The sequence below is a fragment of the Peromyscus maniculatus genome, chromosome 6 (assembly GCF_049852395.1).
Source record: "Peromyscus maniculatus bairdii isolate BWxNUB_F1_BW_parent chromosome 6, HU_Pman_BW_mat_3.1, whole genome shotgun sequence".
NCBI classification, from domain to species: Eukaryota; Metazoa; Chordata; class Mammalia; order Rodentia; family Cricetidae; genus Peromyscus; species Peromyscus maniculatus.
Window position 1 is genome coordinate 14,326,857 of NC_134857.1, and position 25,461 is coordinate 14,352,317.

The window sequence follows — 25,461 nt, forward strand, 5'->3', positions numbered from 1 at the left end:
CCAAGAATATGTTCTTGAAAGAAATAACGTAAAGTCAGCTTCTCAGCATCTTTTCGCTGGTCAGGAGGACGAGCCTGCTGTGTGTGCTCCAGCTGCCGGGATGCCAGAGGGCTAATAACACAGCGTTCCCTCTAATGAGGCAGCAGATTTCCTACCACACAAAATTAAGAATGTCGCTCTCTGCAGTAATTTGGCACAGAGTTGCCTTTCTCTTATAAAGTGTCTTCTAGTACCAATAAAAAGAGTGTCACTGTTAGCCTCAGACCCGGGGCCAACTGGACATAAAATATATTGATGGCCCAGCCCAGGTCTCAGGTGAACTTTATAGTATTAATGTGTAATTTTTCTTATCCCCCTTCTTGTATTTACTATTTTAAAATCCTCCAAAGTCAGGCTTGTTTTTATTTGGCAGTCTTAACTAGCCTGAGGTAAGATCATAAAAAAAAATATATAAAAAATTCACTTTCATATATTTGAAAACAATAAAATTGAATCCACAAATGACACTGTAATTTGCACATTGGAAAATTGCCACTTATTCCATGAAGTTTGGCACCAGACCAAAAGAACTCTCCAGTTCACATTCTTAAAATTTTATATCTGTATATGTGTATATATAAGTACACACTGTAAGTATGAATTACACAGAAATATGTAGCATTTAAATGAAATATTCAGAATTATTTATGAGAAGAGAAAAAGCCCAGGAACCACTTCCCTGATGTGAGATTACTCTGGTGTACATTTTGATCAATACATGTAAACTATGGCAGTTCTTACATAGAATTATTTAGCATCTGAACAATCAGCTCACTTACATTTCATGAATATGTATAGTGTTACTCATTACTTTCATTTCTAAAGAAGCAACTAAATGTAAGAGTTAAAATCAGCTTGCCAAAAGTAAAACAACATGTATTATATGCTAATTTTTGCTTTCATGTCTGACTACTTATTATAACAAATCTTCATGGGAGCAAATACTTGATCTTGTTCCCTTATGAGTCCCCAGATCTTAATGATAACTGATACATGGTAGGAACTCAATAATTATTTGTGACATTAGTTATTGAATGACAGATTTTCATAGCACTTAGTAATTACTGTTATCAACCCTCAACTGTGTGATTTATCATTCTTACTAAGCATTGTATTCTTAATAGTATTTGTAGAATGTTTTTCAATTGGTGTAAACATTTCAATATTTGCATCTGAGACAGTTTGTAGAAGACAAGTGCTACAAGCTTCTCGAGCTCAATTAATTGGATCTAGTTGTTAGTGAGACAAGCGCTACACTTTAAGGGATGTGTTCAGTCCTGCTAATGGTGTAAAAGGAAGGATGGGAGCCATTTTCTTCGCTAAGAAAAGTGTGGCGTTGACATGATATTATATTTTATGACTGCAGTTCTCTGCCTCCAGTGTCTTATAAATATTGATTACTTGAGAGTAGAGTCAAATAAGCTAGAGTTACCTAAGGAGAACGCCAAGAAGACAACTAAAACCCTTGTAGCCAGAAAACATAATTCAACTCAGAAGCCAGCTGTCACTTCTATGTGACTGACAAAGCACAGATTGATCAGGAATTCTGTCTTCTTGAGGTGGGTCTACTGTTAGAAATAGTACAGACTTCTGGGGAGGTATTATCAAAAAGTCAAGAAAATTGTAATAATATACATAAAAATATTTTCTTGCTATTAACATTTACCTAGAAGACATATTTGAGTAGGTTTCATGTTATAGCTCTTAGAAAATGAACAATTAGGCAACATAAATATGTGCATACTTTTAAGTCTACTCAGTATTAATTTGAGAAGGTACTTGAAAATTCTGTTTATGGTATGTGAACCTGCTTAACATTGAGGGCCCTGTATCCAGAAAGAACAAACAGAATGGTTAGAAGTTTGGTGCATAAGAGAATCTGGAGTAATGTGAGAACTGCGGAGTGAGTGGTTTCCTAGGTGATGATGCAAGGGAGACCACAGGAATAGGAAGATCCAGAAAAGAAAAATCTCTGGGTGCCAAAGCCAACAGGTGCTTTCTCTACCCATTGGTAAAGTAAAGTCACAAGGCTCCACTCTGAAGTCTCATTCTGCCATCTTTGTGGAGGGTGGGTGAATGAGTTTTACCAAAGATTGAGAAGTAGTATTTTGATATGTCTGAACAACTCAAACATTTGTTTGTTTGTTTGAGTACAGCTGGTAGATCTCCAATTATGATTAGGACTTGGAGAAAGACAGAATAATCTGCAGTGTTAGTTGAATCAACTAATTGTGGGAATCTTTGAGAGCCTAGTGATGACCATCCAAGGGGAAGAACAGGTGTGAGAGGGAATGACTGATTTATGCTTTTATTTGTTCATGTTGAATAATCTACAATATGTTAGTGGTGTGAGATTCATCAACAAGTTGATATTACATGTATTTCAGGAAAGAAATCTAGTATAATTGTGGACATCATCTCTACAAACAATGTATACATAAGAGTCAGTGTGATTAATGTGAACACAGTAATGTAACATAAGTGTGTTTTATTTTCTTCTAGGGAGTAGGTGAAGACATAGAAAATGAGATATGCTATTCAATGAAGTCCCAAGTATTGATAAAATTTAAGAGACAAGCATGTTAACAAGCTTCTGTTAGATTCTGAATTAAAGAGTACATGAGAAAAACCCAAAGAGAATAGATGAGATGAAGCCAATGAGTGAGTAGCTTTTGAGGAACTCCTAATTCTCAGTGTCACATGGTAGAAATAGGGCAAGTAGAGCAAAGATGGAAAGCAGATGTTACACTTGAAGAAACAATATTATCTGTTTGACTACTGCATGAGGCATTTCAATAGAGTAATTATAACTGAAACCAGCTGAAGAACTGGAGAAAATGAGTTCAAACTCTCCTTTTAACACTCTTGTAGAAGGAGCAGACAGAGGAAGAGACAAACAGAACAAACAGGCAAGATTTTTGTTTCTTGCAAATCAAGATGTCTGTGTTTTCAGGCAGTGGTAACTTGCTTCACAGAAAGACTTTCTTTGGAGACAGAGGAGATGGTCCCAATGAATGGGATGATTTGGCTACTGTGGAGGTGGAATGAGTGAGATCCAGAATTCAGGAGAACATCTGTCCAGCCTTGAGCAATAGTGCAGAAGAAGGAAGCAAGAATGTAACACAACATGAACTTCATTGTCCTTTCCTCTCGTCCTTACCGTGTTACATTCTTGAAGGATAATGAAGTCCATGTACACTGAACACTCTAAAACCCAAATCCCAGAAGCAAAAAAGGATGTTCTTTTCTTCATTTTCTTAAACTTTGATAGTTTAATGGCTCAAGTGTGTAGCTGAGCTGATTAGAACTAGACCCAAAAGATGAAAGACCCCAGTTGTGAAATCTAGGACCTTTAAGAAGATGCTCACCTTTGCAGACATGCTTCATTGTGAGATAGAGTTATAGCAAGGGGACCAGATTCCACTCTTCTCTCATTTTTGTCTCGCAGAAGAGATTCTTCTTCCAGTATCGGTCCAAAGACACTCTGTCCTTACCCTCTCCAGCCATGTGTCTGTGGCAGCATCACAAGAAGGATGAGAATGGAGAGCCGTATTGATAGTGAGAAGGACTGGTGCTTAGCTAGGCAATGCAGACTGACAGTTCTCGACGGCCTCGGAAGATGACTAGAGAAGAAGCAAACCCAGTGGCACCAAGAGACAGCAATGTGCGGAGCATTTATTATAGCTGAGTGACACCAGAACTGGTTTAGAAGGACTGGGGTTTGCCTGTAGGCTGCTATGTGTTGTACCCCTGAGTACGATCACATGGTATGATTTTTAGACTCAGAAGCAGAAGAATGGCATCAAAATGATATGGGAGATAAATGCATGTTTTGTGCTACAGAAAAGAGGTGAATATTTTTCCATTTTTAATTGATGACTTTTTATATAGAATAGAGGCGACTAAACCAGATTTCTTTCCCTTGAATCAAACATATTAGCAATGAGTTTGACATGTTAGTGATACTCAGTACACTGAACAATTTAGATTAAACCAATAACAAGCATAAAAAGAAGAACGGTGCCAGGATAACACTCATGGGGTCTGGATAGATACTTCATAGATTACAGCAGTCACTACTTTCTATATCTCATTACATCACTATCCACACTCAAGGATAGCAATAGGATTAGTCTGATTTAATTAGTAGTAAAAGTAGTAAAATTTGTAATTTATCAATGGGAAATGGCTACATAATTAGACTAGATAATAGTTCTTGCTTTTTAATTATTCTTCTCAATTAGTTAACCAGTTATCTTTTTATTTAAGTTCCTGGGATAAATGTTGTCTGAGTTTAGCAACTCTAGAGTACCTTTACATTACCTAGACCATAGCCAAATTATAGACTATCTAGTTGATTTGTTTATCATAAGAGAAGTAAAAAAAAGATCATTTGACCATTAAGAAATTAGTGTTTCATGAGTACAATACACATGTATACATGTGTGTGTGTTTGTGTGTGTGTGTGTGTGTGTGTGTGTGTGTGTGTGTGAGTGCAAGTTCTTAAATTGTAACAATTTCTTAAATCAGGTTTTCCTCTGAATATTTTACATGTATTAATTCACTGAATTCTTACAAAAGTAGATGGATACTATTATTATTTGGCTTGTAGCAATCTGGTATTTTAGGTGATGAAATAAGGCAGGAGGTAAGGAGATGTCCTAGTAAATGTAGAGAGCTTGCTAAACAAGCATGATGAATACTTTGCAAATTCCCAATATCCATGTGAAAAGCCAGATGTGGTCATGTGCCTATAACTTTAGCACCGTGAAAAGATTGCTTTGGCTTGCTGGCCACTCTCCTAGATCCCGGTTCAGTGAGAGACCATGTCATAAGAGAATTGAAGAGACCGTGTCATAAGAGAGTGATACAGGAGAATATCTGATGCACCCCTTTGACCTTTGCATGTTTCCAAGGATGTGCCTGCACACACACTTTCAAACATTACACCTGTGTGCATCTACACACACACACACACACACACACACACACACACACACACACACAAATAAAGTAAGCACAGAAAGCTGTAGTTTAAACTTGGTATGATTCCAGAATTTATGCCCCAATGATGATATACATCAATGACCAACTACTCTATAAATATGTGCTGGTTTAGGGTAGCTATTCACATAGGACTTCACTACTCCACAGTTGGTAAGATTTAGTAATAGCATCAGTAACTAAAGAAAGGTTTATAGTGGTGGACCTACTACTTTACAACAGCATTCATTACTTTTCTGATTATTCATGTCTTGGAGAAAATGGAAAAGACACTAAATATTGCACATAAAATATCCCCTGGAACTGAAAAAATGATTACTTTTGCTCTACCTCCTTCTATCTTTCCAATTAAGATGCTGTGTTAATTTTTTATTTTATAAAATTTGAGTTACATTTTTAATAAATTTTTATTGTCTTTTCTCATATAACATTAAATGAAGACCATGTTGTCCTATATATTCTTTAAATAAAATTTGATTTTGGATACAATGTTTTCAAATAGATTTATCTTAATATAATAAGTGTCTCCCATTTCTGGATACTATGTGTCTTCCAGTAATTTTTATTGTGAATAATAATGTGATGATCATTTTCAAGATACAAATCTTGAAAAAAATTAGTCTCTCACTTAAATGTTGAATTGTTCACTTAAAACATGTGAAGAGTTTTTTAAGACTCTCTGAAGGACACTTTCAAATTGCTTTCCAGGAATGTGATGGTATCAGTTTATATTCTCAGCTACAGAGTGTGAAAATACCCATCTCATCACGCACTAATTAGCATGAATATTTTAATTTAAACTGTCTTGGCACTCTGATACGTGAAAAATTACAATTCATTGGTGCATGGTTTCAATTATTTGATATTAGCAAGAAGAAACACTATGTTTCTTGGTGGATTTGTTTCTTTAATGTATTGCTGGAGTTCTTTATTATTTATCTCTTTTTTTTTTTAAATTAATTTACTGGTAAAGAATTCGTTCCTGAAATTCCTCTCCACTTTCCTCTAAATTGCCGTTGATCTCCCAGTTTGGGATATTTGATTACATTTCATTGTTATAATCTGATCAAATGGTCCTTGTCTACTATTTTTTAAATTTTGATTATATGTGTGGACACATCTTCCTCACTGTCCAGTCACAGCCTTCTGTATGCATTCTAGTCCTTCCATGGCTTACCTGTTATTCATCCCAATGCCTCTGAATTTCCTTTAATATCAGACTTGAGGAAGACCCTAACACTTGTTTCTAAAATATGTTTGGAGTTAGAAGCATTAAAATAAACATATTCAACACAGGCTGGCATACCAAGTTGGGGCAGGCCCAAGCCCCTCCCCCTGCATCAAGGCTGAGTAAAACATGGCACCATGGGAAATGGGCTCTAAAAATGTGAGTTCCAGGGAGGTCTTACCACCTATGAGGAGTGGGTGGGAGTGGGATGGGAAAAGGTGGGAACAGTGGAAGAAGGGGAGGGAGGGGGAACAGTGGGCAGTATGTAAAATGAAAAAAACCTTTAAATAAAAAAGTAACACTAAAAATAAAAATAAGCATATTAACTATTTTCACATTGTTCTATGTCTTCTGAATTGAATACTCTCAAATTCCCATGCCAACCCTCCCCCATCGCCATGCCCCCAATATACTGACAAAAGTTTCCAGTTGAAGTGAATTCTAGGAACATTTCTCAAATATCTCAAAATATCACAGAGCAATTTCAATTAAACTTGGTTGAATCCTTCCTTTGATATTTAGAATGTGATATATTGGTTCTTGAATGTGTCTCTTGTAAGTTATTTTAGATACAGTGGTAGAGGAATATGATTGCAGTTAGGTGGATATGCTGAGTGAAGTGAGGTGGAGAGTCTGGATTCCACACAGTTAGGGAGGGCATGGAGCTCAATGAGATCATTAATTTGACAATAAAAATCCACAAGCAGACAATGCCTTCAGTTATTTCTAATAATTATTATGTGGACATTCTTAGACCATTAGGAATTAAAAGGTGAGGAAACATTTGATCTGGTATCTTGTTACACATGTAGTATTAAGCCTCAGAATGTACACCTGTGTAAGTGAGTTTGAGTGGCAGACTTTGGTGAAGAGGCAGGCCATTGCCAGGGCTTTAGTTTGTGATCTCTGAAATTCTTACCTTACAGTATCTGTGTTGAGATCATGGCTTAGGGACCATGCGCCGTGACATGACCACTGGTGAAAATAAAGGGGGTAATGAGTTGACATCTTTCTGATGTCACTTCCCTGATATCTCAGAAAGTCCTGTTCTGTACTTTCAAAATGTAATTTTGAGAAATGTTAAAGACAGTGGGGGTGAATAATTAAAATACATTGCATGAGTGTATAAAATTATTAAAGAATTAATAAAATATTATATTAAAAAGCTTTAAAGAGATTTTAGTTTCCGTGTCAGTGCATAAAGGCAATGCCATATTTTCTACCAGATATAGAAAATTACCTTTTCAAACTTTGTGACCTAAAAGAACTTTCATGAAAGTCAAAACAGCTCAATACTGTTGTTACAAACTGAGTAGAATATTATGATTAACAGAAAAAAATTACACCTAATGTTAACAGTCATATACTTTCAAATAAAGTGATGATAACCCAGCATTAAAACAAAACATATTTATTATTACAATTAATTTTTAAAAGCTTAAAACATTTACCCAACTCTCTCCATTCTGACCAGGCTGGCTCTGAACTCCTGGGCTTGCATAGTCTTCCTGTTTCAGCTACCCGACTAAAAAGAACTAGAAAGGAGTACACATTTACTCAACTTGTAAATGGGAAATTATTATTATTATTAAATGAGAAAGTATAAAATATAGAAACATTTAAAGACTAAGACAATTATAAGTAAAAATTTTCAAATGTGAACAAGTGTATTTAAGGTTTTTTAGTCTTCTGAGACAAGACCTCCTGAAGCCCAGACCAGGTTTGAACTCACTACGTAGCTGAGGAAAACGCTGAACTTCCTATCATCCTACTTCCGCCTCCTGAGTCCTGTGTTTGCGGTCATACAACACCATGTACAGCCTGGTGACAGACTTAGAGTTCCCAGTGCCCACTAAACATGCACACTGCCAGCTCAGGTACAACCTTAAGCCCCCACATTTATTTCTGATGCCTTTTGACGTCTATTAACTCCATCTGAGCTATGTAGATGGACAGGTATACAAGACTATGCCTGTCTTCAGTTTTGCTCGATAGTGTCCTCCATGCCAGCCCTATTTGTACCATTTGTGATAATACTGGAATTGAGCATCTCAATTTAATTGTCTTTTGTTTTCTTTCCACTCTCTGTTTAGGATAATGTCCTTATTGATTTGTTGGAGGGCCCATCTATAAATATTTTGGTTAACTTTTGAGGGTAATATGCCCTGAACATATGTTCATTCATTCTGTGGAGGGTTTTTTAGTTTTGCTCATGTGTTATATAAAAATTTTGTTTAAACCTAAAGCAAAAATTTACCAAGACACCATGCCAAATTGAAAAGCACCACAAAGGAAACCATCGACAGAACTAAGAGCTAACTGGAATTGCAGGGCGAGGTTTGTTAGCCCTTTATCTGACAAAGGGTTAGTATCAGAACTATGTAAAGTACCAAAACAACTTAGCAAAAAACAAGGAAAGGCAATATAACTATTTGCTCCAATTATAGTCAAATGATCTGAATAGAGACTTCTCGAAGAAAAACAGTTGACAAGTATGTGAAAGTACTCAATGTCATTAATAATAAGGGAAGTAGAAATTAAATCTACTATGATATTCCCTCGAACCCCAATTAGAGTTATTATTATAAGAAAGTAACACGTGTTGGTAAGCATGTGGAGAAAAGCCAGTCCAGACACACATTCAATAATAATGCCAGTGAGTACAAAAGCTATGGAAAATGTGGAAAGTTTCTCCACAAAACTGAACACAGAACTGTTTATGATATGGGCCTTTTCCCTCGCTCTGGCATGCGTCTCCACGAACATGGTGGTGGCATTCAGAAGACATACTCGCATGCCCCTGTTTCTTTATTGGGGCACTATTCACAATGGCCATGTTGTAGAATCAACCCAGTGCCATGGGTCTCAGTAGATAAGTAGTAACAAATGGCACAATTAAGTATTATTCAGCCAAAAAGAAGGGAGTTCTATCACTTTCTGAAAGATGGCTGGATCTGAAGGACATCATACTATCACGATTTGCATTTAGTTTTCCTTCTAATATATGTAACCTCCAACAAAAATGAATAGAACAGTAATTACCAGGCACTGGGAAGGACGCTACAGGTACGGGAGAGGTGAGAATGAAGGCAGGTAGTTGGCTGTGGTTTATGCATGACATGTGCATGTAAGGAAGTGATCCTTGTTCATATTTATAGTTAATGTACTAAACACACATGTAATTTGTCTTAAGTATGTTAAGATTCTTCATTTTTACTGTTTTCTTTATGGATTAGCTTTCTTGTGCTTTGTGTAACAAACATAAAAAATGTGAAAACCCAAAACCTGTCTGAATCTCTTCCCAAGGTCAAAAAAGTATTTTTTGGTAAAATGTTTCAGGGTTTAAATTTTAATACAACTCTTCAATTCAATTGATGTGGTTTTATTGTCCATTGGAAATCAAAATTTGTAGTCTTTCTCTGTTCTGCCAGCCAGCTCCCAAATAATGACACAGAGACTTCTTATTCATTATGTAAGTTTGGCCGATAGCTTAGGATTGTTCCTAACTAGCTCTTATAACTTAAATTAACCCATTTTTTTTTTATTAATCTGTCTTCTACTACGTGGCTTTTACCTCTCTCCCATTTTGTGTGTCTGACTCCTTCCAGGTCTGGCTGGCTTCTCTGTCCTTCTTTCTTCACAGCATTCTCTTTGCCCTGAAAATCTTGTCTAGTAATTGGGCATTTAGCTTTTCATTAACCCAACCACAGTGAGATATCTTCACAAGAGTAAAGGAATATTGCACAATAGTACTTAGCTTTTTGTGATATGAGTATGCAAATGATGTAGTACTGTTTATTCACTAGCAACTGTATGTACACTGTTTTTCACACTTTCTGAACATCAGGTAGATTGTGAAAGTCCATGTTTTATTTGTGCATTGTCTGGTATTTCTGTGACAATAGTGATTTTGCTTAGATTTTAATAATCTATTTTCTTTGGATATATTTTTCACTTCTTGGTCTTTAAAAAGTTTTGTGTGTATTTTTATTTTGCTTTCATTTGAATTTCAGAAGAAAATTTTTATGAAACATTATATATATACACATATGAATGTAACCACAACTAATAAAAAATAGCCCTTGAACTTGTAAGAGCAAAGAAATGTGGGAGATATGAAGGGGGGGAGGAGAGGGAGGAAATGATGTAATTATATTATCATCTGAAAAATAAAAGAAATAATTTAAAAGAAATGTAGTTTCAAGAAGAAATAAAGCTACCAGTACATTAAAAAATTAGAATTTTGTTCAGAACTATAGTCCATTTAGATTAGAAAATAATAGCGTTCACAGCACACAGAAGCTGAGGCCATTAGATTGTAATGATCAGTCTAAGCATTTGGAGAAAACAATCTGAAGAGAAGAATTTCTAAAGCTTGTTGTTTTCTTTTCTGTTCTCTTGTGTCTCTACATGGACAGGACTCTGTCCAGCATTGATTGATTTTTGCAGATAGCTGAAGCAGAGCTCTGAGCCATTGCAGCTCCAGAGCAGGCATTATTCAGCTCAAGGCAATGGTGGGAGGGAGGCAAGAACAGATTTCTAATTGTTCTTTATTATTTTCCTCCCACACTCATTGCTAGCAGCACCCCACACACACACTCCTGAACACTGCAATTCTCTTCAGTTGTCGAGTTTTGGTTTTCTCAGTTTCTTATCAGATAATCACCTATTGCCTAATTTATCCTGTGTACTGAAACTAATATGTATTTCATTTATATATATTCAAATAAGTCTTCCTTTATCTAAATGATTTTAAATTAGTATTGCTCTATAAAATTCTGACAACTTACATTAGAAATTAAATTCATTATTTTAACCCGTGTTATTTTCTTTTTAATATAAAATGTTTATACAAGAACCTATTTCATATTGGGCATATCTTCCCATGTCCTCCACCCCTCTGTTTCCTCATTCCACTCTGCTTCTCTTAGCTTCTTTTATTCTCTTAAAGACTTTCATGTCTTGGGTACATCCATGATTTTACGTATTTATATAAAATCTAGGAACCACAAATTAAAGGACTTATGGTACTTGCCTTTCTGACTGGCTAACGGCACTTGATAGCATCATGTCTAATTGCATCTATTTTTCCTGCAAATGGCATAACTTCAAGTTTCTTTATGGCTAAAATACAATCCCATCATGCATATGTACCACATTTTCTTCATCTATTCTTATGTTGTTGAATCCCTCAGTTGGTTCTCTATCTTAACTATTGGAAATCATCACTGATTTGCAAGTATCTTTGTAGTATGCCAAGTTTGAGTCCTTTGGAGTCCTGGGAGTGACTGAATGGAGTCATATACTGCATTTATTTTCAGTTTTTAAAAAAGAAATATCCGTATTCTAACCTGTCTTAGTCTCTTATAAATACGTTTATCTTCCTTTAAACACTGCTACAGAAGTAGTCCACAAAACATGCATTTTCCCCACTCTCCTTCATAATTTCATTACACTTTATTTATCTTATGAATAATTTAAGGCTATACTTATAAATTTTCAAGCCATTAAATAAGAATTTGTGAATTACTATTTTATTATTTTGATTTACTGCTGTTGAAAGGTGAGTTATATATAATACTAATCTTTAATATTTGCTAAGGCTTCCTTTGTATTCACCTCATAGGCTTTCCACATATATTTTAAATAATATTAATCCACTAATTGCTCTGCATGGAGTTTTGTATATATCAATTAGCTATTATTTACTTTCCCCACGCCTTCCAGATTCTTATGTTCCTTTTATATGTTTTATGCTTCAAATGTCAAGATTCCTGGGTGAAATTTGTCAAACTCGATATTTTCCTTCTGTGGTTTTCCCTTATTCTTGTACTAACTTTTCTTGCACTGACATTTTTAGAAACATACAAGCAAATTAGAAAATCTACCTAGCGAAATATTGTTTTTATTACCATAAAATCTCCCAGTTCAATTACACTATTTCTGGTTCCTTTCTTAAGCTTCGTATGTCTGCCATTTTAAAAGTTTCTGGTTTTGAACTTGTGATTTTAATATGTCTTTCTTATAGCTCCTGATATATTTTAATCTCTTCCTTTAAACTTCAAATGTGGTCTATAGCTATTGCTTTTTTATTTATTCTTCATTGTTGACAATTCAGTCTCTACTTGACTAATGACATTTTTTGTTTTACTTTGTACATTATAGATTCTGTTTCTAATATTACAATAATTAAAATTTTTCATTCTTGCTGAAAAATATCAACATTAAACAATAATCACACCTGTTCGGACAGCATAAATCAGAGAATATGATATTACTTTGACTTCTATGCACTTTAGTATTTTGTGCACAATTGTTTCAATTTGTTTTAGGATTTTTGTCTCAACTCATTTCTAACTACACCTTAGTGAATTCCTGGTGTGTGTGTGTGTGTGTGTGTGTGTGTGTGTGTGTGTGTGTGTGTGTGAGAGAGAGAGAGAGAGAGAGAGAGAGAGAGAGAGAGAGAGAGAGAGAGAGAGAGAGAGAGAGATATCACCGAAGAGCTTTTTAGCTATGCATATTTTCCATTTATTTACAATTCATTATTTCTTATTTTCTGGAGGTTCACCCTAAATTCAAATATTTCTTTCTAAAGTTCAATTTTCATTTTTTCTTTCTGTGAATGTGTGTGGTACACTGAAGACACACCTTTTTTTTTTTACATTCTGATGAGTTGAGTGTGGCCTTTCAGAAAAATCACAGTGTCTCTCAGAGCAATTTAATGTTTTTTTTTTTTTTTTTTTTTTGGTGTGTGGCATTGTGGTCTGTTTTGTTAGTTACAAATCTGGTGTCATCTAAATATTATTCAAAAGTAATCTTTTTTTCTGGTTTTTCTTTTGTCCCTTGTGTCTCATAAGTAGGATTATTTTCCTTGTGTTATATCTGCAGTTTATTCTCAGTCATTCTACTGAGCATTTGTTGTTAATCTATCAAGGACTTGCTATTTATCACTTTAAAAAAATTTTCCCTTCATAATTTCTTCAATTTTCTTTGAAACTCCTCCTCTGACCCACAAAAAATATTTTCCTCTTTCTCTATACATGCTTTCATATTCTTGCAAAATCTTTGTACACCGACTTGTGTTTCACTAATATCCACCCCCCCACATACACACTCTTTAATTTCAAGTATCTGTTTTCCTTTGTAACCTTTTAAATCCTTTCTCAGTCTTCCTTATCTGCCAGAATCTTGTCTATTTTGCTGACTTTCATTTCTGCTCACATTCTCTATACGCACTGTAATTTTCCTCAGCTTCCTTTACTCCCAGCCTTGAATTTGGACTTCCATACCTGTATCTTTAAAACGTTTCATAGTTTGGTGCTTTGATGCCTCTCATATTCCCAAGTCCCTCATCTCATTTCCCCAAACCCCTATTCAGCTCTCTGTAGGAACCCTTCTTGAATCCAGGTATAAAAGCATAATGAATGTGTCATTGACTGCTGTGTGTGGCACCAGTCACCAAACCTTGTTTATTATCCTACTTAAGGGTGACTGGTCTTTAGCTATTTGTCACCTTAGTCCCCACCGACAATCAGCTTGTCTCTGAAGTTCCTTCCCACTGGGAAGTAGAGCAAGGGAGAGAGGAGAAGCAAGGCTGACGGGCTTTGAACACGTCTCCGGCTTTATGGTACAAACTTTATGCAATTTTCCCAAGCCACATAAAGTGGCAGAGATAATAATATTCACATCATGAGGCTGATAGAAGTATTTAAGGAGAAAATGCATGAGAAGTGTTTAATGCCCTGCCTGTCATATGGTGGGTGTCAAGGAATGTTAACTTCTATAACTCTTAGGAATGGGTCTTTCTGCATCTGCCAACATCACCTCTGGGTAAGGTAGAGCTGCCACACATAATCATTTAATGAGCCTAAGCATCAAATGTTAACCTGCTTAGATATGGTGCATAATTCACTTATGATTAGAGTGCTAGGCATGGTAATTGTTACATGCACAGCATTGTGGATAGACATGTACTTCTTATGAGTCAATCAAACAAAACTGAAAAGCAGAAAGAGATGAAAGTCATAAATGAAAGCATTTTCTTCCTCAGAATTTCCCATATATTTGGGTATCCTTCAGGCAAGGTTAAATAAGCATGCATATGTATTGTTCATGCTTATATTAAAATTAAATAAATTAGAAAGGGGTTAAACTATAAAAAGACATTATAACTACATAAAAAGAAATGAAATTAGCAGAAGATTTTGAATAAAATACTAAATCAAGATACCTTGCAAATATAAGTATACTGAATTAGGAGGGCAATAGAAGAGTAGAGTGGATTGGAAGACTATCAAAGGAAGAACCTATAGCCTTTGATTAAATAGTGTGTACTGAATTATTAAAAATATGATGGTGCATATAAACCCTACTATCCAGATTTAGGCTTAAAATTTGGAATATGAAACCAGGTGTGGTAGCACACACCTGTAATCCTAGCTCTCCAAAGGAGGCAGAAATGTCAGAAGTTCAAGTTCATCTTTGGCCATATTGTGAGTTTAAGGCTAGCCTGGCATTCATGAGACCCTTGTCTAAAATTTTTTTACAAATGTGCTAGGAATATGTGTAAGTTGTCTGATGTGGCAAGCATGAGTATATTCCTAGCTGCCCTCCTTGAACAGAGCCTTTTCTAGAGCCTGTCCTGCAGCTGTGGGTTATTTTCCATGGTTCCTGAGACATCTTATATAGCAGTAAATATTTCTTGCATCGTAAAATATTAGGACTTCATTTATTGAGTTTATATTACATGCTGTACTTTGTATCAAAGTATTATACATAGTAAATTTCTTTTATTCCTAAATACATGCCTATGGGGTGTTATCAACCTCATTTTCCAAATGAAGAAACTGAAGCTCGGTAACATTAAATATCAGGCCCCAGGTCACACAGCTGCTCAGTCACTCGCCTGAGAATTCAGTCCAGGCATGTTTACGAGATATGAACCAGAGTCTTTGCCTTCTGGGTGTGTTCCATATTTGGCCTAAGTAATGACGAGATTCATTTGCACACGCTCCCTGATACAAAGAATATAAAACAGCTTCATTTCAATGTCTAATAGACAAAAACTGCATGACAAACTGCACTTTGTGTTCATCAACGACAACTGCTAATGAAATCGAGGATTAGCTGTCCCCAAACTGCTCTTCACTCTTGCCTGTTGAAAATACATTTAGAGCGGCTGATGTGCACGAGTTAATGTACATATGCAATAACATTGTAGTCGTAGCTAAGGTTTTTCCTAATGTTTACCATGTGGTAGGCAGAGTTCCAAGCACTTAAAATGCATACACTCTTTTTATGCTAACAACAACACATGAAAATACAACCCCATTACTCATATACTACAAAGATGAAATTGAGGCACAAAGAAGCTAAATATGGTACAACATCACATGATCATTATGTGGAAAACTCAGACCAGGAGAACGCTGGTGGTGCAGAAGAATGCAGGCAATCAACCAGTTGGAAAAAAAAATAAATTTTAAGACATATAGTGCAAGTGATTTATTTGAAATATGCAGATTATTTCTCTGGCAGTTATATATGTACTTTTAATATTTTCTTGATAATTTCTAAATATTTATGAATGCTGGAAGAAAACAATAATAAGTTCCTGTTCTCAGTTCTCAGCTTGAACAACTACAGCATTTTACCCCACTGAAAGTTTCTCAGCTTGCTGCTTTTCTATTCATTTCTTTCATGGCACTTTTTTAGTAAGTAGGAATTTTATTTAATGAAATATGACATATCATTTTTGCCTTTTGGTTTACTTTTTAAAGTCTGCCCAAGAAACTTTTTGAATACTCTTAAATTATATAGATAGTCAATGTTTTTCCTTTACTGTCATTTATATGTATATCATTTATCAATTATCTATCATCCATCTACCAACTATCTCTCCTCATCTATTTATCTGCCTATATATAATCTATTAATTATCTATCTATTGCATATATTTAGCTATTATCTTTTATGTTTTTATATGTATATATTTATACATGTAAAATGTATATGTATTTATTCCATTTATATCACTGTCTCTATCATCTACCTGTCATTTATTTATTTCTCTATGTATCCATATTTTGTGTCATCTCACTGCCATCCACAGGCCACCTGTAAAACTTGGAATAAATATGCACCAATAGTTTTCTCTTGATTGTAGGGAGGAATTGTTCATTATTTCACCATTGTTTTATATTAACTGTAGGATTGTGGGCACCTTTGTCCATATCAGGGAAATGTTCTTCTTTTCAGGTATGTTGGGGAAATTTTCTAAAAGATTGAATTTTATTAATTCATATATCACAAGAAACAGAACAGGATGTTATAAACATCCAAGAACATCTAAGTACCAAATTAATCTCCTAATTTTCTTTGTGATCCATACAGCAAATCACCTGATGGCAAGGTATTCTGCTACACTGACTGGATTCATTTCCTAGAAAATATGAACTTTCATGGCATTGGAATCATGGAGTTTGTTCTGCTTTGTGAGTATCATCTTTTATTATTACATATCTTTTAAATTTAAAAAGTTTGGAGGTTATAAAATATATAATCACATAATTCTCCCTTTCCTTTCTTCCCAGCAAACCCTCCAGCATATCTCTCCCTTCTTGCTCTCTATCAACTTCATGGCTCTCTTTTATAATTGTTGTTGTTGGTGTTGGTGACAGTGGTGGTTGTGGGGTTGTGTGTGCATGTGTGACACATGTTGCATATTACACACACATGCATATACATACACTCACATACCTAAATGCATAAATGCAATCTGCTCAGTCTGCATAATGTTATGACCATTTGCTATTATGTAACTAGTTGGTTTGGTCTTCGCTGTGGAATACTTTGACTCCCACTCTTAGCTCTCCACAGTTTTCACTCCTTCCTTCTATAGCCTATGGAGGCTAAGGTAGCAGTCATTCTTTGGGTGCTTTTTACTTTATTTTTGAGACAGTCTCTTTATGTACTGGGGCTCACCAAGTGGGTCCCAGGAAACTGCCCTTCAGTGCTTCCCAGGCTACTGGATTATACATGTAACCAAACACCTAAAGCTAATAAGTTCAAACTGGGTTCTGGAAATAGAATTCAGGTTCTCAAGCCTTCAAGGGAAACACTTTACTCTGAGCTATCTTATCAGCCCCAAAGTGTATTTCAGAGGCCAGATTTTGAAGACTAAAGTTTTAACTTTTTATTTATTTATTCTTTGTTCTGACGTTTCTGTCTAGAGGTTTCTTTGCTCATTGGTGCATGATAGGTAGGTTTGGGTTTTCAGTATGTAAAACTTATCAATTTTTCTTTTGTAGTTTTGTTCTTTTGATGTTGAATATTAGAAAGATTTGCTTTGTTCAAAGTCAAAGGGATTTATCTTGTTTTATTTTGTAGGGTTTAGTTTTGATCTTACGCATTTAAATCTTAACACTACTTATAATACGTTTTCTTGAGCTTTTTGTGAGGTACAGGTCATGGACTTCATTTTTCTCCTTGAATATACAACTAGTCTAGTATTATTTTTTGGAAAGGCTATCTGTTTCCCCATCAAATTATCTTGTCACTTTTTAAAAAAAGCAATTGACTGAAAAGGTGTCAATCTATCACTGAACACACTTTTGCATTCCGTTGATCTCTGTGTCTTACTTTGTGCTGGTCAGAGACCCTTTCGATTATTGTCTGTATACTAAGTCTGAAAGTCAGCCACTACAAGCCATTCAACAGTTTTTCAAAACTGTTTCAGCTGTTCAAAGCCCTTTGTATATAGATAATAGATTTCATAGTCTCTGTTTAACTTCTGCTGAAAACAATGCAGAGATTTTAGTGAGGTTGTACCTACCTACCTGTGGATTGGTTTGAGAGAACAGTTGTCTTCCAGCTCATAGGCAAGGTACATTACCTTGTTGACTTTGATCTTGTGTGTCTATTCCTGACTTTTGTGTGCAGATTTCAATGTCTTTTATGGATTTTTTGAATCTCCCATTAAGTTTACCTCTTAATACTTCACATTGTGAAGCTGTCATCATGTATTTTATTTGTTTTATTATTGAGTCTGTCACAAGTCTGTGCAGATGTAATTTGTATTTCATACTGACTATACATCCATTTTTTAAGTCTATAGATATTGAAACTGACTTTTACATAGATTCCTTTTCTGGTTCTTTATTCAGATGATTGTGTTGACCATAAAGAACACACTCTACATCTTCCCTTTCTTTCCATGTGATTATATTAATTTTCTTACTTTATTGTATTAACTCGGACACCTGGTATAAAATAAAATTTCCTCAAAGCAGATATTGCTGTTTGTTTCCAGCACTTTGAGAAAATATTCATGATACTTTTTTTCTAACATTTAAGTAGGTTGTAAACCACAGATTTTGTTGTTTGTTTTTGAGACATGTTGCTGTTACATTCTGTGGATGGTATCAAGCTGGCAATCAGGCTCCTAAGTAGTTAGAATCACAAGTATGTAATCATTATACTTCACTCTTTTGTTTCACTGTAAGAGGCTCACTAACATATGAGTTTACTGTCTTTTTACATAGAAATATATTGACCAGCACTTGTTTAGCTGGGTGGCTTGACAGAGTTATAATCAGTACTCATTGGTTCCACATATATTGTCTTGGAAATCTAAAAGACAAAGTAAGAGTATAGCAGTATATATTACATTTTTTTTTTATTTTAAGTCATAGGCTTTCTTTTTTGTAACTCTTTCATGTTTTGAAAATAATATGTTGATATCCAGGCAGTGGCAGTGCATGCTGTTAATCCCAGCACTTGGGAAGAAGAGGCAGGTGGATCTTTGTGAGTTTGAAGCCAGCCTGATCTACAGAGCAAGTTCCAGAACAGCCAGGGCTGTTAGACAGAGAAATCCTGTCTTGAAAAACCAAAAAAGAAAAGAAAAAGTCGGGTGGTAGTGGCACATGCCTTTAATCCCAGTACTTAGAAGGCAGAGACAGGCGGATCTCTGTGAGTTTGAGGCCATCCTGGGTTACAGAGTGAGATCCAGGAAAGCCGCAAAGCTACACAGAGAAACCCTGTCTCAAAAAACCAAAAAAAAAAAAATGAAAGCCAGTGTTGAACATATTCTTTTTTTTTTTTTTTTTGGTTTTTCGAGACAGGGTTTCTCTGTGTAGCTTTGCTCCTTTCCTGGAACTCACTTGGTAGCCCAAGCTGGCCTCGAACTCACAGAGATCCGCCTGGCTCTGCCTCCCAAGTGCTGGGATTAAAGGTGTGCGCCACCACCGCCCGGCCTGGCTTTCATTTTTAATCATCATTGTTAATATGATGAATTACACACCAATTAATTTCAACTATTGAGCCAACCTTGCATTCCCTGTGTGAACCTTGCTTGCTTTGGATATTGCTGATTTCAATTAGATAATATTTTCTATGGATCATGTACCAGTATTAATGAAAGATTATTAATCAGTATTAATCTGAGATTTATATTATCACAAGGTCTTTTTCTGTTTTTTTTTTTTTTTTTTTTTGCTGCACAGTAAACTTTGTCGCATAAAATAGTAAAGCTTTTCTTTCTTTTCTATGATCAGAAAATGTTTTTGTTGGAATGACGTCTTTTTTTATTCTCTGTATTTGTTTAGTAGAATTCATAAATAAAAACATCTAGCTTTAAGGTTTTATATTTAGAAAATTTTCCTGTTTATTCTATTTTGAAAGCACCAGGATACTTTGCTAGAATGTGTCTTTCAAGGAAATTGTCCTATCTGGGTTGTCACATGTAATATTATAAAGTATATTCCTCTCTTACTCTCCATTCTGTGCAGCTAGTGCTTACAGTGACCCCTATTTTGCCTCCCTGATATTCCTAATTTTTAAATTCAGTCCACATCCCGAATCACTGTATGCTCATGAAACTTACTGATGTTTTCAAAGGCAAACACCTCTCTCCCTGTTAATTTCCTCTAACGTGTTACTGTTTGTTTCACCGATTTTTGATTTTACTTTTGTGGTTTATTATAATTTTTTTCTTACTTGTAATTCAACCCTGTCTACCCTACTTCCTTAAGGTAGACACTTAGTTTCTAGGGTTTGGGCTTTGTTAGTTTTTTGTTCTTCAACACTTTCATAAGTGTGTATAATGAATTAGGTCATTTCATCCCCATTGCCCCATCTCACTCCCCTCTGTCTTCTGTGGTGCGCTTCTTGCCAGCAAATCTCTTCCTATTTCTCCATGTTCTCACTCTGTGTGTGGTTGCTTGTACAATTTGGGGGTTATTTTCTGGAACATGGAAAACTAATAAGTGGCCACAACAATGAAGAGAACGATACTTTTTCTTCCATGATGACTAACATCTCAGAATTACCCACAAACCCTTCTCTCAGGCATCGTGAGATAGTGATGCTTTACATCTTATGTATCACTATAAAATTACAGATATCTTGAGTCCTTTAACCCATTTTCCATCTTTACCATCACTTAGCTACAACCATAGCTGTGCATTACATCTCCATAGGTTACAAACCTCACAACTCAATGTTGTGTTTTAAATAATTGTTTGCATTTTAAGCAACTTACAGAGGAAAAACAACATCTTTTACATAAGTCACCTAGATATTTTTAGTTCTGATCTATAGTTTGTCATATTTTTACTTGGTAAAAATCACTTTAATTTGAAAAAAAAACTTGGTTTAGCTTTTTCTAAATTGTAAAATAGCCAACAATAAGGTTTCACTAATTTATCATCATTCATAAAAGACAATAAAAGACAGTGTCATTTAATATAGAATTCAGGGCTGACAGTGTCTTTCTTTTTTCAGAACTTGAGTTGTTTCCATTGTTTTATGAGCTCATATTTTACATTTTTTCTTTTTCTCCATTTTTTTTATGTGCCCATATTTTAAATTTTTTCCCTTTTCTTCTTTGAGATTGTAATATAATTAGATCTCTCCCCTTTCCTTCTCCCCCTTTAACCCCTAGGTTTTCAGGGCTGACCATATGGTACTGGATTGCCATTGGTGTGCTTTTCCCTGAGGAAGTCTGATTCTCCTACTCTCGTGATTTTTAGGCGCTTATAGCTCTTTGTGTAGAGTTGAGACCTTCTTGGCTTTTTCGTCCACTTTGGTGTGTCTATTGTCATTGACCTTGTTTAGCTCATGTTTAGGAAGTCATGTTGGTAAGACTCCATGGCTATAACTTCTAACATTGCTAGGAGACACAATCTCACAGCAAACTCCCTGATCCTCTACCTCTCACAATATTTCTATATTTATTAGCTTAACTATTGGAGCTGGGTTCCATGACTATGTTTTTTGATTGTGGTTTTAGATAATGGTCTCCATCTGTTGCAAAGTGAAGACTATACTTACCTGATTCTGATTCACACTTTCTGATACACATCCAGTAGTCATCTGAATTGTTTTATCACTCAATTAAGGCATTGTTTTTCTCCATTTGCACTTAAGACTTGGTCTTTGTGCATGCCTAGCTATGGTTTTCTTTGTATACACTGTGATTGCAATTTACTAAATGTCTTGAATACCCATATCTCTATCTTTCACAACCCTGGGAAGTGTTTGGCCACTAGTTCTGAAAGACTTTCTCCCTTTCTGTGTCCTTGCAAGGTAAACATTTGACATCATTCTTGAGACCTCTTCAGAGTCTGTTATTAAAAAGAAAAAGAAATTCTTGCGCTGGAGAGATGGCTCAAAGGTTAAGTAAGAGCAATGGCTGCTCTTTCAGAGGTCCTGAATTCAATTCCCAGCAACCACATAGTGGCTCACAGCCATTTATAATGAAATCTGGTGTCCTCTTCTGGCGTGGAGGCATACATACAGGCATAACACTGTATACATAACAAAAATATTTTCTCTGTGCTGTTGAGATGGCTCAGCATGTAGAAGCACTTGCTGCTCAGCCTGGTGGTCTGTTATTTCTCCCCAGCACCCCCATGGCAGAGGGAAATAACTAACTCCCATAGCTGTTTTCTAACCTCTGACCCCCAAAAGTGTACCATAACATGTGCATGCCCCTCACAACAAAGGAATAAATGTAATAAGATAGTTTTAACACTCTCTTCAGACTGCAAGACTTATTATTATTATTATCAATGTGATGTAGTGGTAAAAGCAGTCTATCCTGGGGATTAGACTGGAGCCATGCTCACACTGGCCATATTACTTTTCTGCTATGCTACATGGTGTTCTGAAGCCAGCCTCATACTCTACCAGTTCAACTGCAAATTCCCTGTTGCTCTTCTCTGGCTACACCTTTCCACTATGCACTTCCTATTCCTCAATTTTCTAAGTTGCTTATTTTGTTCTAATCATCAAAAGGTCATTTCTGAATTTCTTTTCTGTGAATGTATTGTACATATGAATGACAGTCACATTGAGCTGTGAGTTTCCATCTAGGTATGTCTTCCTCTCTGTTTTTGCTCCTCAGATTGGGTTGAATTCCTTAGATTTTCTTTCTTTTTTCCCTACTGTTATTGATTCTTTGTGGATTTCACATCTTACATCCTGATCTCATTCAACTCCCTGTTCCCCTGCATGTGCCCTCCACCCTTGCAGCACCCCCCAAAATTTAAAAGAAAAACCCAAAACTAAACAAAACAAAGAAAATAAGCAAACAAAAAAAAGAGAGAGAGAGAAAAGAATCTTGTCATGGAAGCTGTAGTGTGGTCCATTGAGTTACACAGCAACCCTGTAATCCTTTCATCTATACCTGCAAGTGTTCACCACCACAAGTCATTGGTAGGATCACAGCCAGGGCTCAAACATCAGCATGGTCTCAGGTGGCAGGTGGCTATCCAGTTCAGCATGGCCCCGGCATTAGCATGGCTCTAGGACACCAACAAGGCTCCAGGTGGGAGCCCAGACCCCTGGCATTTGCATGACCTTCATGGTCTCTGGAGCTATGGGCATCAACTCAGACCCTGGCTGTTGTAGGGCCATGAACACAGACATGACCCTCAGCAGCAGCCTTGGCCCCAGTTGACAGTATTGACCACTCAACTATGTGTGGCCCTTTGGCACCAACATGGTTCCAGGTTATGAGCTAGACCCTGGGCATCTGTGTGACCTTTGGTGGCACCATGGGCCACAGGACATCAACACAGACTATGGTTGTTATAGGACTATGGACCCAGACATAGTCCTCATCAGCCATCCTGGTCCCGATGTCACCATGTCCTCAGGTGGCAGTGCAAGCCAATCAGGTTGACATGGCCCCTGCCACAGCGTGGCCAGTAGACACCTGCCTGGGCCCGGGTGCATGGTCCTCAATGGTGACAGGAACCACTCCTCAGCTGCATCAGGGCCTCGACGAAGACTGACCTTGGAGTCAGGTGACAAGCAGGCCATTCACATTAGCCTGTTTGTCATCACCTCTTCAGAGCCACCTCTCTCCCCAGCCCATGCACTGCGCCGCTTCTCTCTCTTGCACCTCGTCACCCTACACTTGCTCATCCTTAATGGTCTCTGACTGTCTGGCACCATTGGTGATGGACGACACTTGTTGAGTTGGGCCCTGGGGCCAGATGCATGGCATGGTGTGGGGCTGGTGCTGGTGCTGTGCTTAGATTTTAATGTATTGAATGTATTGAATTTTATGCTGATTGTTACAAATGTCATATCTTTGGGATTTATTAGCATCTTTTGGATTTATTATTGTTTTTTCTTTTCCACCAGACAATTAATTTTAATTTTGTTAGATTCAAACTACAATCTTTTTTCTATTGGCAATATCTTCAAATTCAGGATTTCCACCATGGTGCATTGCTTTGTTTTCCTTACCCAAGTTCCGTTGGACTTAGACAGTAGATTGATAATTTGTATTACTAGGTATTTTTGAAATACTCTGATTTCATCTTTTTCTTTAAAATTTTTTATATTTACTAAATATAACTAATTTGTAGTAATTTGCTTAATTTTTAGTTCTAGATCATTGCCTATTCTATTAACACAAGCACAACCATTTTAACATTTCCTAATTTATATTACTGACTTTAATTAATTCTATTTACTCCTTATCTTTTAAATTTTTAATTAAATTAAAATTTAAATTCTTCTGTTTCTGAAATAGTTTTGAATTCACTTTTGTATATTTTGGTTATGTCAACAACTTCCAACATTTTGCTTTTGTTTACTGCATCTTTCCCCAATAGTTTTCTTGGTCTAGTAAGTGAAATGGTTATAAACACCTTGCCATTGTTCATCTAGAGCAGTGATCATCAACCTTCCTAATAATGCGGTCCTTTTATACAGTTCCTCGTGTTGTGGTGACCCCAGCCATAAAATGATTCTCATTGCTACTTCATAACTGTAATTTTGCTACTGTTATAAGTTATAATATAAATATCTGATAAGCAGGACACATGATATATGACCCGCCAAGTGGGTAGAGAGCTACATATTGGGAACTACTGGTCTATAGTAATAGTCATGGTTCTTTCTGACTTTGCTGTGGATACTTGGAATTTCCATCAAACATGAAAGTGTGGGCTGATTCAGGTTTCCGCACCCTACCTCCGCCCACAATGGTGCTAGTTCTGCTATCTCAACATCCATATTTTTGGTTGAAAACTTCTAGAATAGTCTGGGATGTTGGGCATAGGTGGAGGTTTGTTCATTAAGTATTTCCCCATTTGAAACACATGTGATTTTATGTGAAAACCAATTACTTCATTTCTCTACACAAAGGATTTTAGTTTTCATCATCATTGTTTCTGCAGAAAGCCTCGTTTAAGTCTTCTTCTAAACATGGGTAGATACATACAGATCATCTCTCAAGCTGTCATATACTTTTCCTCTGTGTCCGTCTCAGGGGCTATTATACATACATATGTGTTTCATGACATATAGTCACAGGACAAACCAAAAGCATATATTTACATGATCAAACAGTCACAGGCTGATTTGTAAGTCAAGGAAAGGATCTCTAAATCAGGCTCCTCATTTAAAAAATTCTCAGTTGTTAACTGGTGAAAATATTTGGCAATTTAAAAGCAAACATTTTGTTACATTTCATTCATAAAAAAGCAAGCACTTACATTGGAAAACTATGAATGGTGTAGCTTACCTAATAAACGTTATTTTTAATGATGTTTGCTTTCAAATGATCAATACCGATGTGTCATTATCTTATGGTGTCTAGAAAAACATCTACATAGACAATGAACACATCTGAATGTATTTGAATATAAAATACAAACTTCTTTGATGTTGAG

General features: G+C 36.0%; 1 protein-coding gene across 9 annotated transcripts in view; it reads left to right on the top strand.

The window, feature by feature from the left end:
- Positions 1–25,461, top strand: part of Nlgn1 (neuroligin 1) — an 891,533-nt gene that overhangs the window by 68,167 nt on the left and 797,905 nt on the right. For all 9 annotated transcript variants that reach the window (XM_016000879.3, XM_076573976.1, XM_076573980.1 and 6 more), the window contains exon 2: positions 16,664–16,764. The gene's annotated coding sequence lies outside the window, so the exon portion shown is untranslated. The remainder of the gene's footprint in view (positions 1–16,663; positions 16,765–25,461) is intronic.